Below are 12,997 nucleotides of genomic sequence, written 5' to 3'. Positions count from 1 at the left end.
TGTTTGTTACTATAATGCAAAAAGTAAATGACAATGATAAATGGTCTTTTTTATTTTATTTATTTATTTTTAGAAATAAAGTACTACAATTTTACATTTTAAGTAATATACATTACTGTTTAAAAGTTTGGGGTCTGTAAGATTTTTGTAAAGAAAAAAGTATGAATGAATACAATTATTGGTTTTATTCAGCAAGGACGTGATAGTTAAGATTTCTATTTCAAATGAATGGCATTGTTTTGAAATTTCTTTCCAACAAAAAAAGGTGCTACGGTTTCCACAAGAATATTAAATATTTCAACATTGGTAATAATAAATGTTTCTTGAGCAGCAAATCATCATATTAGAATGATTTCTGAAGGATCATGTGACACTGAAGACTGGAGTAATGATGCTGAAAATTCAGCTTTGACATTACAGGAATAAATTACATTTTGAAATATATTAAAATAGAAAATAGATATTTCAAATTATAATAATATTTCACAATATTACTGTTTTTGCTGTATTTTTTATCAAAAAAATGCAGCTTTGGTGAGCATAAGACTTTTTTTTTTTTTACATAAAATCTTACCAACCCCACAATTTTGAATAGTAGTGTATCTTTTTAGTTTATATTTGCAGTAAGTGAAATATGACCAAGACTTTTCTTGACCGTTTTTATGAGATTCATGCATTTACTTATTTACTTGCATATTATAAGTGCAATTATTCCTATGCTTATTTTCAAAGCTTTTCTTTTGCTGCATGTTCCATATCGATTGTATCAAGTCATATATAGATTGTATTAAGTCAGTTTCCCACTTTTACAATGTCAAGCCTCACCATAACAGTGTGTTGTATGAGAAAATACATTTTCCTTGCAACCGCTCCCACTTGGCATTTATGAATTAGATTTTCCGCATGAAGAAACCACTGCGTATGGCCTTCAGTGAGATGCTGGACTGATTTGCACAACAGTTTCATAGGACCCCATAAAACATACCAATTTAGAGCTGCACTTGAAAGCACAGACCATTAATTACAAAGAAGAGGGGTGAATAATTCATTATGCTTTGGCCACTATTGCAGCAGCCTGAGGTTGGATTTGTACTGATGGACAAAAGGGCTGGAAGAGAAGCTTTTAGCACGTTTCAGCCTTTGCCGAGAAGAAAGTGTGCAGAATAGAGCCTATTGGACATGTATGGGGAAACTCTTAAGTGTTCTGTTTTCAATAGGAGCATATCAGTGGCTACTGAGGTGTAGTTTGTAAAGGCATGTAGTACTTAATGTGATGAGTGCTCTCAGGATAAAGATGCAGAACAGACCTCCGTTTCAGAGCATGTTTACCACAGAGATTAGACCTTCATGATGGACATGCCACTCTTCTGTACATCAATAAAGCCTTGTGGTTTACACACACACTACCCTAGTGAATGAATGTATGGATGGATAGCAGATACTGTGGATGGATGGATGGATGGATGGATGGATAAATGGATGGATAACCCTTTCTCAATGTCTCTGTCAGTCTCTCTCATGTTTGAGTAAATGTAATATAAATTGTAATCAGTGAGAAATTGCGTATTGGATATTATATATCAAGTCAATAAGTCCTGGCATTTCGATGAACTGGTCACACAGATTGCTTTTCAGATTGCACACATATACAGTGACATTATGAAGTGACCTCACTGCCTCTTTCCTCCCATATACACGTGGAAGTAGAAACACAATACCAGTTTAACAACTTTTATGCTTTTGTGTTTTATATATTAATCAGATCATCTCATACAATCTCTCTGCTCTATGTCTGTTCTCACTTTCTTTGTCCACCAGATGTCAGCGTTGCAAAGAATACATTGCCACTTCTTCATAGTACTCTAATTTTAGCTTTATATTTTGAGAAGTGCCATGTTTCTGACGAGTTCTCATTTTGTGTAGTTTTTCTCCTCTCCCACTAAGGATCATTTATGATGATAGCAGTGCTACATTCCCAGTATTTTGAAGAATATGAACATGCCTTATAGACTTTCTTCCATGTAACACAAAAGGGGACATCAAACAAGTCTGTTGTGAATGTTCATTTCAGTAAAATAAAGATTTTATATTTACAAATGGTCTTTAAGATGACAAAAAGTGTTTAATGGATAGTTCACCCAAACAAATTATTTACTCATTTTGTTCCAAACCTGCATAACTTCCTTTCTTCTGTGGAGCATAAAATAAAATATTTTGAGAAAAAGTGTTTTGTCCATATGTAAATCAATAGTAACCACAACGGTTTGGTTCCCAGCATTCTTCAAAATGTCTTCGTTTGAGTTCCACAGAAGAATGAAAGTCATGCAGGTTTGGAAGGACATAAGGGAGAGTAAATGATGAGAGAATTGTCACTTTTGGGTGAACCTTCTGTAACACTGTAAAACACTTTACCTTCTGACACCTTTATTTTACAGTGTCCTTGTCACACATTGTGTCCTTGTGTATTAGTATAGTGGCAGTAGTAAATTAAGCATATATAGCAACTTACCCCTAACCAAACCCTATCTCCATATTATTACATTGTTAATTAATATCACACAGTACTTAATTGAATAATTACAGTGTAACAGGACACCTTAAAATAAAGTTGAACTGTCTGAATACGCAGTATTCCTGAAACGAAAGTACGAGTTGAAAAATACCCTGATGACTTTCAGCCTCTTATGAGATTCTGAAGTGCACATTCATTGCCTTTCTCATATTTGTGAGGTAATTTGTTTGTGGTATAGTATCAAAAAATGTAGAAAATGCTCACAATATTCAAATAGTCTTGTTTAGTCCATGTTATTTTGCCACGAGATGACAATTTTATTTCAAAACTTTTTCAGAGAAAAAATAGTTTCACCACCACCATTACCAACTGAAGTAACCTTTGAACAAACTTCCAACTGTGTGAACGTCAGTGTGGAATTGTGTGGCGTGTTGACGGCTAACTCATTAAGGCCTAAATGAAAGTGATGAGATGTGATTTTAGACCGCATCTGGAACAAATGGCCCAGGCGTTGCTTGTTCAGTCTGGCCAATTTCGGAGGCCTGTACCACCCCACATCCCCCGCCTCCACCCGCCGACAAGGCCAGCACACACAGGTTTAGATCTGATATTTATTTCATCGAGCTTGTGTACGCAGTTGGTCTGATATGAATGTGATTCCACGCTTTGATGCAGAGACAGATTGTAAAGTGTGATTTTATTAAATCCTTCATTAGGATTCATCAGTGAGATTGGATCAGAAAAAGGTCACTGTGCAAATTCGGCCCACTCACCCCCCAACAGCACCCCTCGCTCTTGCTCTCCCTCTCGTTTGCATTCGCTCTCTCATTTCTCTCTCATTTGCTCTAGTTGGGGGGTTGGCCGCCGCTACTGAAACGAATTTGCTGTGAAAATGGGGAAAAATGAGCATTATGGGCTGGCGGAGGAATACAAGGTGAAAGTGACATTATCTCCCCCTCCACGTCTTCTCCCTCTCTCCTTTTTCCCCTCCTCCTCCTCTCCTTCCCCGCTTCCGTTCTCCGGTGCCTTTGCGGGACGATGGTGCCACAAATCATTTGTATGCTCTCATTTGGGTCTGCAAGCCGCGATGGTGCTTACTGCTCACGGAGCAGATGACTTTCAGAAGGGGGGGAGTAAAGGGGGAACGTCTATTTTCTGGCACATGAAAACATCAGTTGGAGTTGGAGCTGAAATTGAGAGGGAAATTGCTCACGCCATATGTCATCTTTTGCTGAGGGCTTTTTTTTTCCCCATTGGGTGCATGTTATGTATGCGTCTGAGCGAGCAGTTTGCTTGGTGTTAATTGTTGTCATCGGAGTGTAATGTGTGCTCTAACGGGAATGCCAGTTTATCTGTATCTGTAGACCTGCTGGAGTTTAGTGTACTAAGGCACTAAGGCATAGGATTATTAAGTGATCTCTCCTCACATTTACTGGAAACAGTGGCTTTGGTATGCATCAAATATCAATTGTCGTGAAAAAATCAGAACTGTCAATATTACTTTTGCCCAGTTGATCCTCTTCTGCCACTCAATCTAACAAGGATCAGAAGCGTACAGTATGGTAGACTGCTGCTTTCTGTCGATTTGATTCATGGCTAGTATAGTCATTTGATGCAAACAACTGACATGGTCAGCAGTGTGTCATATACACCAATAGATAATAACATTTAGTTTATTTTAAGTGTGCGCTGCAGCTAATTATTTAGTTAGTTTAACTTTATTTGTCCACCAATGTGGAAATTCTCCTTTGGTTTCTCATAAAACTCTCTCAAAGTTATACACATACACAATATGTCAATATAAAAGTTATTCTCACAAGGAGTTGCTTACCCTTCATTTAATATCCCAATTGTATAAAGTCACCAGCCACTTTAAAGGGGTCATGACATGTTTTTTTTTTTTATTATTATTATGTTCCCTTAGGTGCAATTATAGTATTTACTATAGTTTTTTTTACAAAAAACTTTTTAAATGTAGTGATTTATGACCTTTTCCCACCCTGTTTCTCATCCTCTGATTCAAACAGTCTGTTTTGGGGGTGTTTCCCCTTTAAGAGTTCAGTGTTAACGCCCACTGTTATGATTGGCTAACGTCAGTGCCTATGCATCAATTATTAATGCCCCTAGCCAGAACATTTGCGGATTCGGCGTATTTAAAAAGTAGTTTAAAGTTTTAAATACATTACTTAAAGTTTGCGTCGTCGTTGTTGAGCCCAGAATAGTCGGCACGGACTTATCTTTGAGCAACAGTTTTCTGGCAAAGCCAGCATCATTTTGGGATTTGTTCTCAAAACAGTCATCCTTCAAATGTATAGAACAAACGCTTAAACTAACACTGCCGTGACTGAGACGTCCACAAAAAATAAAGTGCATCCATTTTTCCCTGACTACTGGATCTTTCGCAGCGTATTCAAAGATGTTGTTTGTCCACAGCCAGGAACAGCACATCTGCGGCATCGTAATTTCCCTGTACACAGACCCACTCGCAGTCCGTCGACTGAACACTTGTGAGGCGCGCAGTGCGCGGGCGCGACGATGATACGAAATGAGCGTAGTTGTCTTGCGCTTTAAGCGTAGTTGTCTTGTGCTGGAGGCGGTCTATATGCAAACGCTGGTACGTCACTTCGTACCGTGACGTCACTTCTTACCATGGATCCAGAACGAGCTGTATTTAGAGCTTGATTAAATAAATGATTCGTTTATAATGGGGAGGAAGTCTTAAGCTATGAAACTTGCAGGACGTTTTAATGGTACAAAGACCTCTTATATACCAAAAGATCAAGGCAAATTTGGTTTCTCATGTCATGACCCCTTTAAATGCTCAAGAGCTTGAAAGCAGGATGGATTCTGATTGGCTGTCAATGTTTTCATTGTTCATCAGCTGGAAAAAAAAATAGTTCTGAAAGTGATTCCAATGATATCGTTCCTCTGTTGTCATTTTAGCTGTGTTTTGGACTTTTTTCAGACAATTAGAACAATTATGTGAGCGGGCCTTAAAACTGAGAGGAGGTTATTGTTTCTTAGCCTGACCCATTCAAAATGCTTTATTTATGCATTTATTGTTCCAGTGGTAGTGCTGCCCTTACCAGCAGTTAAAAATGTTAACGAAGTGAATATTATGTTATCTGGCCCTGCATGCAGCTTTCAGGCGCTCTATTATGCACACTTTTAATTGGTTCATTAAAAAATTGACAGACAGGCAAGATCTGGGCCACAGTATCTCATATGCAATGAGTCCGTGCTCCTTCACTTTTGGTTTAATGTGAAGTTTGGTTTAAGCCTTAGCAACAAAAGGGGAAGTGTGAGTGTATAATCCCTCATGAGTCTTTGAATGTCTACTTTCTATTTTAAAGAATCCCCTTCTCCCCCCCCCCCCCCCCTCCCCCCCATACAGACATAATTCGTCCAGCACACTGGCTGTATTGCCACTTGTGCCCGAACTGATCAACCTATTCCTATGAATGGCATTACAGACAGGGATTATCACCTCTCTTTCACACACACACTCACACACATACTGTATGCACATAGACGCATTGCTTGAATACTCGGCTGTAGTTCTCAGATAGAAATACACCTGACCACTGATGCGTGATTCATCTGTTACAGTCGTACGCTATCGCACACGTAACACAGACATATGCGACCGCATGAACACACATGTATGGATCATTCACACACTGTCGCACGGCCTTGCCCTGGAAAGCATGCATATGCACACACGCATACACTGCAAGTGTGAAATAAGAATCATGCCCTAAAGCAGACTTCTGCACTCTCTGTGACTGTTCCAAAGGGACCTCCATCTGTGAGATTCAAATGCAATATTTATTGCCAAATGAGACAACTGTTATTAAAAACCACATTTATGAGAAGTGTGTGTGTGTGTTTGTGTGTGTGTGTGTGTGTGTGTGTGTGTGTGTGTGTGTGTGTGTGTGTGTGTGTGTGTGTGTACACAGGTATGCATGCATTGTACATGTCCAATGTATATTTTACATGCTCTGCGTTGTTCGCTAACACACAAATTAGATTTCTATTGCATGCCCGTTTATGGAAGCCTGTTTCCACCTCAGAGTAAAAAGGATAATTGTGAGACGAAGTTTAAAATAAGAAATTAAGTCACACTGTGAGATTATATACATTAGTAAAGTTGTAATTGTGAGATGTAAAGTTACAATTATTATTTTTATTATACATGTCATTTTGTTTAACTTGATTCCATGTGTGAAATTTACTTGCAAAAGAAAAATCAAGCTAATTTTACTTACAGTAATTAATATTTAAAAAAGATTCAGTGTGAGGCAAAAATGAGCTTCCATACTTCAATACACTTTAACCCCACTGCAGTGTGCGATTTAATGGAGGCCCCTTCCATACAGTAGTTTTTAAGTTGTGACACAGACTTGGCAAATCTTTTTTTTTTTTTTTTGCATAATGTGATGTATTCCTGAGTTAAATGATATTCAACAAGTAAAAATGTAGGCCTTGACATGACTTCATCCATCTGCAATTAATTGGATTGTGCCAAGTGGGCATGGCATACCAAGTGTGCATGCATAGCTGGTGAGCTGTGTCCTAAAATCGCATACTCTTAGGTACTTATTTCAAGTAATTTCTTCATGGCTACTAAAAAATATATGTTATACATAGTATGATTGTGTGTATGAATGTAATCTGGACATATTACATTTGCCACGTGCCATCACATGACCTACCAGTGTCAATTGCATTGCTTTACCTTCATTCATAGATCCTCTCCCATGACCTCATGGGATAGTAAAGTGTCCATTGTATGCACACTTTCGCAGGAAGTAGTAGGTCATCCGGGTACATTTTGGCTACTCTTTCGTGAGTACTGTGAATTCGGACATACTTATTTTCTCACATACTTTATAGTAGGGATATATGTGATTTCGGATGCAATCGTTGTCTTTATATTGGAGGGGAGGAGTTAAACTAAGAGGACTTGATGATGTCAGCAGAAAAGGAAAGTAGTTTTGTTTGGAAGAAGGATTATTAAAACTTTTTTTTTTGGAGTAATGTACACCAATGTTTTGTTCACAACAATACCAAGAATGTCCATTATTAGGGGCCAAGCACTGAAAGTGCGGAGGCACCTATTGTTTTTGTTGGCGTTCTTATTATTATTAGGGGCCAAGCACTGAAGGTGCGGGCACCTATTGTATCTGTTCCCGTACCAAAAATAATTCTTCTTCTTCTTCCGCTCTGGGAGTCTATGGCAGCCCATAGAACCGATCGCGGGAAAGTTGTAATGGTTTGACATTCGGATAGAGGACAGTCCCAACATTAAATACACCAATTTTGGTGTGTCTAAGTCATTCCCTCTAGCGCCACCAACTGTCCAAAGTTTCACTCATGTTTATTCTAATAACTTTTGAACCACAAGGGCTAGAAACAAAATTCTTTTTTCCTCTGATTCCTGACCTCGTGACGATTCGATTGCACCCAATGACGTCATTTTGCGCCATGAAAAGTTTTCCGCCATTTTGAATTTTCCGAAAAAGCTACTTTTTCGAACTCCTCCTAGGCCGTTGCTCCAATTTCCATGAAAATTGAATCAGATCATCTACAGACCATGCCGACAAAACGTTATGGAATTCAAGTTGATTCGCTTAGCAATTTTCGAAAAAACCCACAAACAAATTTTACGTAGCGCTTGCGAAAACAGACGTAAGGCTGTATCTCCGCAACGCTTTGTTGGATTCAGACCAAATTTGCCACATGTCATCACAAGCATGACTTGAGGCTACATGCTGCGTTTCGGCGCAGCGCCACCTACTGGTCCGGAGATATGAAAAATGGCTATTTTTGCTTATAACTTCTGAACAGTTTGCCCAAAAATCATCAAGTTGGTCTCGTTAGATTCAGGCCAACATGCTGAGTCGACTGATATCCAATTTTACCATGTCGGCCATTTTGGCTGTCGGCCATTTTGAATTTTGTGCTAAAATGCTGTATTTTAAGAACGCATGAATGGATTGTTACGAAACATGGTATGGGTCATCAGCACGATGCCCTGAAGGAGCGTGAGAAGTTTCGAAACAGCGCCACCTTGTGGTCAAAAGTTATAACAACATTTCCAAAAAGGCTAATAACCTTTGAATACATCTGCCTATTGAAATGCCACTGGTCTCAATAGATTCGCTGGGTCACGCTGAGAACATAGATACCAAGTTTGCCATATTTGGCCGAACTTCCTGTCCGCCATCTTGATTTTCAGTCAAAACCTACTTTGTCGAACTCCTCCTAGACCGTTTGTCCGATTTTCACCAAAATCGAATCGTATCATCTCCACACTGTACCGACAAAAAGTTATGGAATTCGTGTTGATTCGTCAAACCGTTCTCAAATACCGCGCAAACAAATTTTACGTTGTGCTACAGCTACAGATTTAGTGCAAAAGTACTACATCGCCCATAACTCCTAGAGTCCGTTTGTCCTAGACTCAAGTGTCTCACACCACTGTGATCCCTGGCTCAAGGCGGACAAAATGGCTATCTCCAATTTCGATTTAGGCCAGAAAAATTTTCTGCTATGTCGAATTTTGTCCGAAACCTACTTTTGCAAACTAGTCCTAGGTTTTTCACCAGATCGGAACCAAACCAGTCTAGGACATTTCTCTGGACTCTCTAGATCAATAAATATCGAAAAAAAAGTTGAACTTTTGCATTTGGGTGGCTGTAACAGGGTCATTTAGAAAAGGGGCGTGGCAAAATACACTAAAAAGCCTATAAATCCCATATGAAAATTCAGAACTTCACCAAAATTGATGAGCATATGTGTCAGAACATGGTGAGGAAGCATGCAGAGTTTCATGGAGATCGGACCATAGGTGGCGCTGTAACTGGCAAAAAGCCTTCAATCTTATTAGGGGTTCAAGCATGAAATGCTGAAACCCTATTGTAATTAAGGATTCGTAAAACGCATCGTGCAGGCCAAACCGTAAGGCCTAGAGACGTGAAACCTGGCCAGATGGTAGGCCTCAATTTGGGGACAACCTATCAGAGTATGACCCCGAATGGCCCATAGGTGGCGCTACAGCAACCAAAAGTTCAAAATTGATCATAGCTCTTAGACCGTTTGTCCCAGGATCAAGTGCCCCAAATCGTTGGAATCCTTGGCTCAAGGCGGACAAAATGGCCATCTCCGATTTCGATTTAGGCCAGAAAAAATTTCTGCTATGTCGAATTTTGTCCAAAACCTACTTTTGCGAACTAGTCCCTGGTTTTTCGCCCGACCGGAGCCAAACCAGTCTAGGACATTTCTCTGGACTCTCTCGATCAATAGTTTTTGAAAAAAAGTAGAATTTTTGCATTTGGTTGGCTATAACAGGGTCATTTGGAAAATGGGCGGGGCAAAATACAGTCAAAAGCCTATAAATCCTAAACAAAAACTCAGAACATCACGAAAATCGCTGAGCATATGTGTCATGACATGGTGAACAAGCGTGCCGAGTTTCATGCAGATCGGACCATAGGTGGCACTATAAATGGCAAAAAGGTTCCCTTATTATTAGGGGCCAAGCACTGAAGGTGCGGGCACCTATTGTATCTGTTCCCGTACCAAAAATAATTCTTCTTCTTCTTCCGCTCTGGGAGTCTATGGCAGCCCATAGAACCGATCGCGGGAAAGTTGTAATGGTTTGACATTCGGATAGAGGACAGTCCCAACATTAAATACACCAATTTTGGTGTGTCTAAGTCATTCCCTCTAGCGCCACCAACTGTCCAAAGTTTCACTCATGTTTATTCTAATAACTTTTGAACCACAAGGGCTAGAAACAAAATTCTTTTTTCCTCTGATTCCTGACCTCGTGACGATTCTATTGCACCCAATGACGTCATTTTGCGCCATGAAAAGTTTTCCGCCATTTTGAATTTTCCGAAAAAGCTACTTTTTCGAACTCCTCCTAGGCCGTTGCTCCAATTTCCATGAAAATTGAATCAGATCATCTACAGACCATGCCGACAAAACGTTATGGAATTCAAGTTGATTCGCTTAGCAATTTTCGAAAAAACCCACAAACAAATTTTACGTAGCGCTTGCGAAAACAGACGTAAGGCTGTATCTCCGCAACGCTTTGTTGGATTCAGACCAAATTTGCCACATGTCATCACAAGCATGACTTGAGGCTACATGCTGCGTTTCGGCGCAGCGCCACCTACTGGTCCGGAGATATGAAAAATGGCTATTTTTGCTTATAACTTCTGAACAGTTTGCCCAAAAATCATCAAGTTGGTCTCGTTAGATTCAGGCCAACATGCTGAGTCGACTGATATCCAATTTTACCATGTCGGCCATTTTGGCTGTCGGCCATTTTGAATTTTGTGCTAAATGCTGTATTTTAAGAACGCATGAATGGATTGTTACGAAACATGGTATGGGTCATCAGCACGATGCCTTGAAGGAGCGTGAGAAGTTTCGAAACAGCGCCACCTTGTGGTCAAAAGTTATAACAACATTTCCAAAAAGGCTAATAACCTTTGAATACATCTGCCTATTGAAATGCCACTGGTCTCAATAGATTCGCTGGGTCACGCTGAGAACATAGATACCAAGTTTGCCATATTTGGCCGAACTTCCTGTCCGCCATCTTGATTTTCAGTCAAAACCTACTTTGTCGAACTCCTCCTAGACCGTTTGTCCGATTTTCACCAAAATCGAATCGTATCATCTCCACACTGTACCGACAAAAAGTTATGGAATTCGTGTTGATTCGTCAAACCGTTCTCAAATACCGCGCAAACAAATTTTACGTTGTGCTACAGCTACAGATTTAGTGCAAAAGTACTACATCGCCCATAACTCCTAGAGTCCGTTTGTCCTAGACTCAAGTGTCTCACACCACTGTGATCCCTGGCTCAAGGCGGACAAAATGGCTATCTCCAATTTCGATTTAGGCCAGAAAAATTTTCTGCTATGTCGAATTTTGTCCGAAACCTACTTTTGCAAACTAGTCCTAGGTTTTTCACCAGATCGGAACCAAACCAGTCTAGGACATTTCTCTGGACTCTCTAGATCAATAAATATCGAAAAAAAAGTTGAACTTTTGCATTTGGGTGGCTGTAACAGGGTCATTTAGAAAAGGGGCGTGGCAAAATACACTAAAAAGCCTATAAATCCCATATGAAAATTCAGAACTTCACCAAAATTGATGAGCATATGTGTCAGAACATGGTGAGGAAGCATGCAGAGTTTCATGGAGATCGGACCATAGGTGGCGCTGTAACTGGCAAAAAGCCTTCAATCTTATTAGGGGTTCAAGCATGAAATGCTGAAACCCTATTGTAATTAAGGATTCGTAAAACGCATCGTGCAGGCCAAACCGTAAGGCCTAGAGACGTGAAACCTGGCCAGATGGTAGGCCTCAATTTGGGGACAACCTATCAGAGTATGACCCCGAATGGCCCATAGGTGGCGCTACAGCAACCAAAAGTTCAAAATTGATCATAGCTCTTAGACCGTTTGTCCCAGGATCAAGTGCCCCAAATCGTTGGAATCCTTGGCTCAAGGCGGACAAAATGGCCATCTCCGATTTCGATTTAGGCCAGAAAAAATTTCTGCTATGTCGAATTTTGTCCAAAACCTACTTTTGCGAACTAGTCCCTGGTTTTTCGCCCGACCGGAGCCAAACCAGTCTAGGACATTTCTCTGGACTCTCTCGATCAATAGTTTTTGAAAAAAAGTAGAATTTTTGCATTTGGTTGGCTATAACAGGGTCATTTGGAAAATGGGCGGGGCAAAATACAGTCAAAAGCCTATAAATCCTAAACAAAAACTCAGAACATCACGAAAATCGCTGAGCATATGTGTCATGACATGGTGAACAAGCGTGCCGAGTTTCATGCAGATCGGACCATAGGTGGCACTATAAATGGCAAAAAGGTTCCCTTATTATTAGGGGCCAAGCACTGAAGGTGCGGGCACCTATTGTATCTGTTCCCGTACCAAAAATAATTCTTCTTCTTCTTCCGCTCTGGGAGTCTATGGCAGCCCATAGAACCGATCGCGGGAAAGTTGTAATGGTTTGACATTCGGATAGAGGACAGTCCCAACATTAAATACACCAATTTTGGTGTGTCTAAGTCATTCCCTCTAGCGCCACCAACTGTCCAAAGTTTCACTCATGTTTATTCTAATAACTTTTGAACCACAAGGGCTAGAAACAAAATTCTTTTTTCCTCTGATTCCTGACCTCGTGACGATTCTATTGCACCCAATGACGTCATTTTGCGCCATGAAAAGTTTTCCGCCATTTTGAATTTTCCGAAAAAACTACTATTTCGAACTCCTCCTAGGCCGTTGCTCCAATTTCCATGAAAATTGAATCAGATCATCTACAGACCATGCCGACAAAAAGTTATGGAATTCAAGTTGATTCGCTTAGCAATTTTCGAAAAAACCCACAAACAAATTTTACGTAGCGCTTGCGAAAACAGACGTAAGGCTGTATCTCCGCAACGC

At 40.0% G+C, this 12,997-nt stretch overlaps 1 protein-coding gene across 8 annotated transcripts in view; it reads left to right on the top strand.

Annotated features, from left to right (window-relative positions):
- Positions 1-12,997, top strand: part of myt1b (myelin transcription factor 1b) — a 115,921-nt gene that overhangs the window by 3,417 nt on the left and 99,507 nt on the right. The window lies entirely within an intron of this gene.

Source organism: Phoxinus phoxinus (assembly GCF_949152265.1).
Source record: "Phoxinus phoxinus genome assembly, chromosome: 18".
Lineage (NCBI taxonomy): Eukaryota > Metazoa > Chordata > Actinopteri > Cypriniformes > Leuciscidae > Phoxinus > Phoxinus phoxinus.
This window is presented reverse-complemented; position numbering and strand designations above follow the sequence as displayed.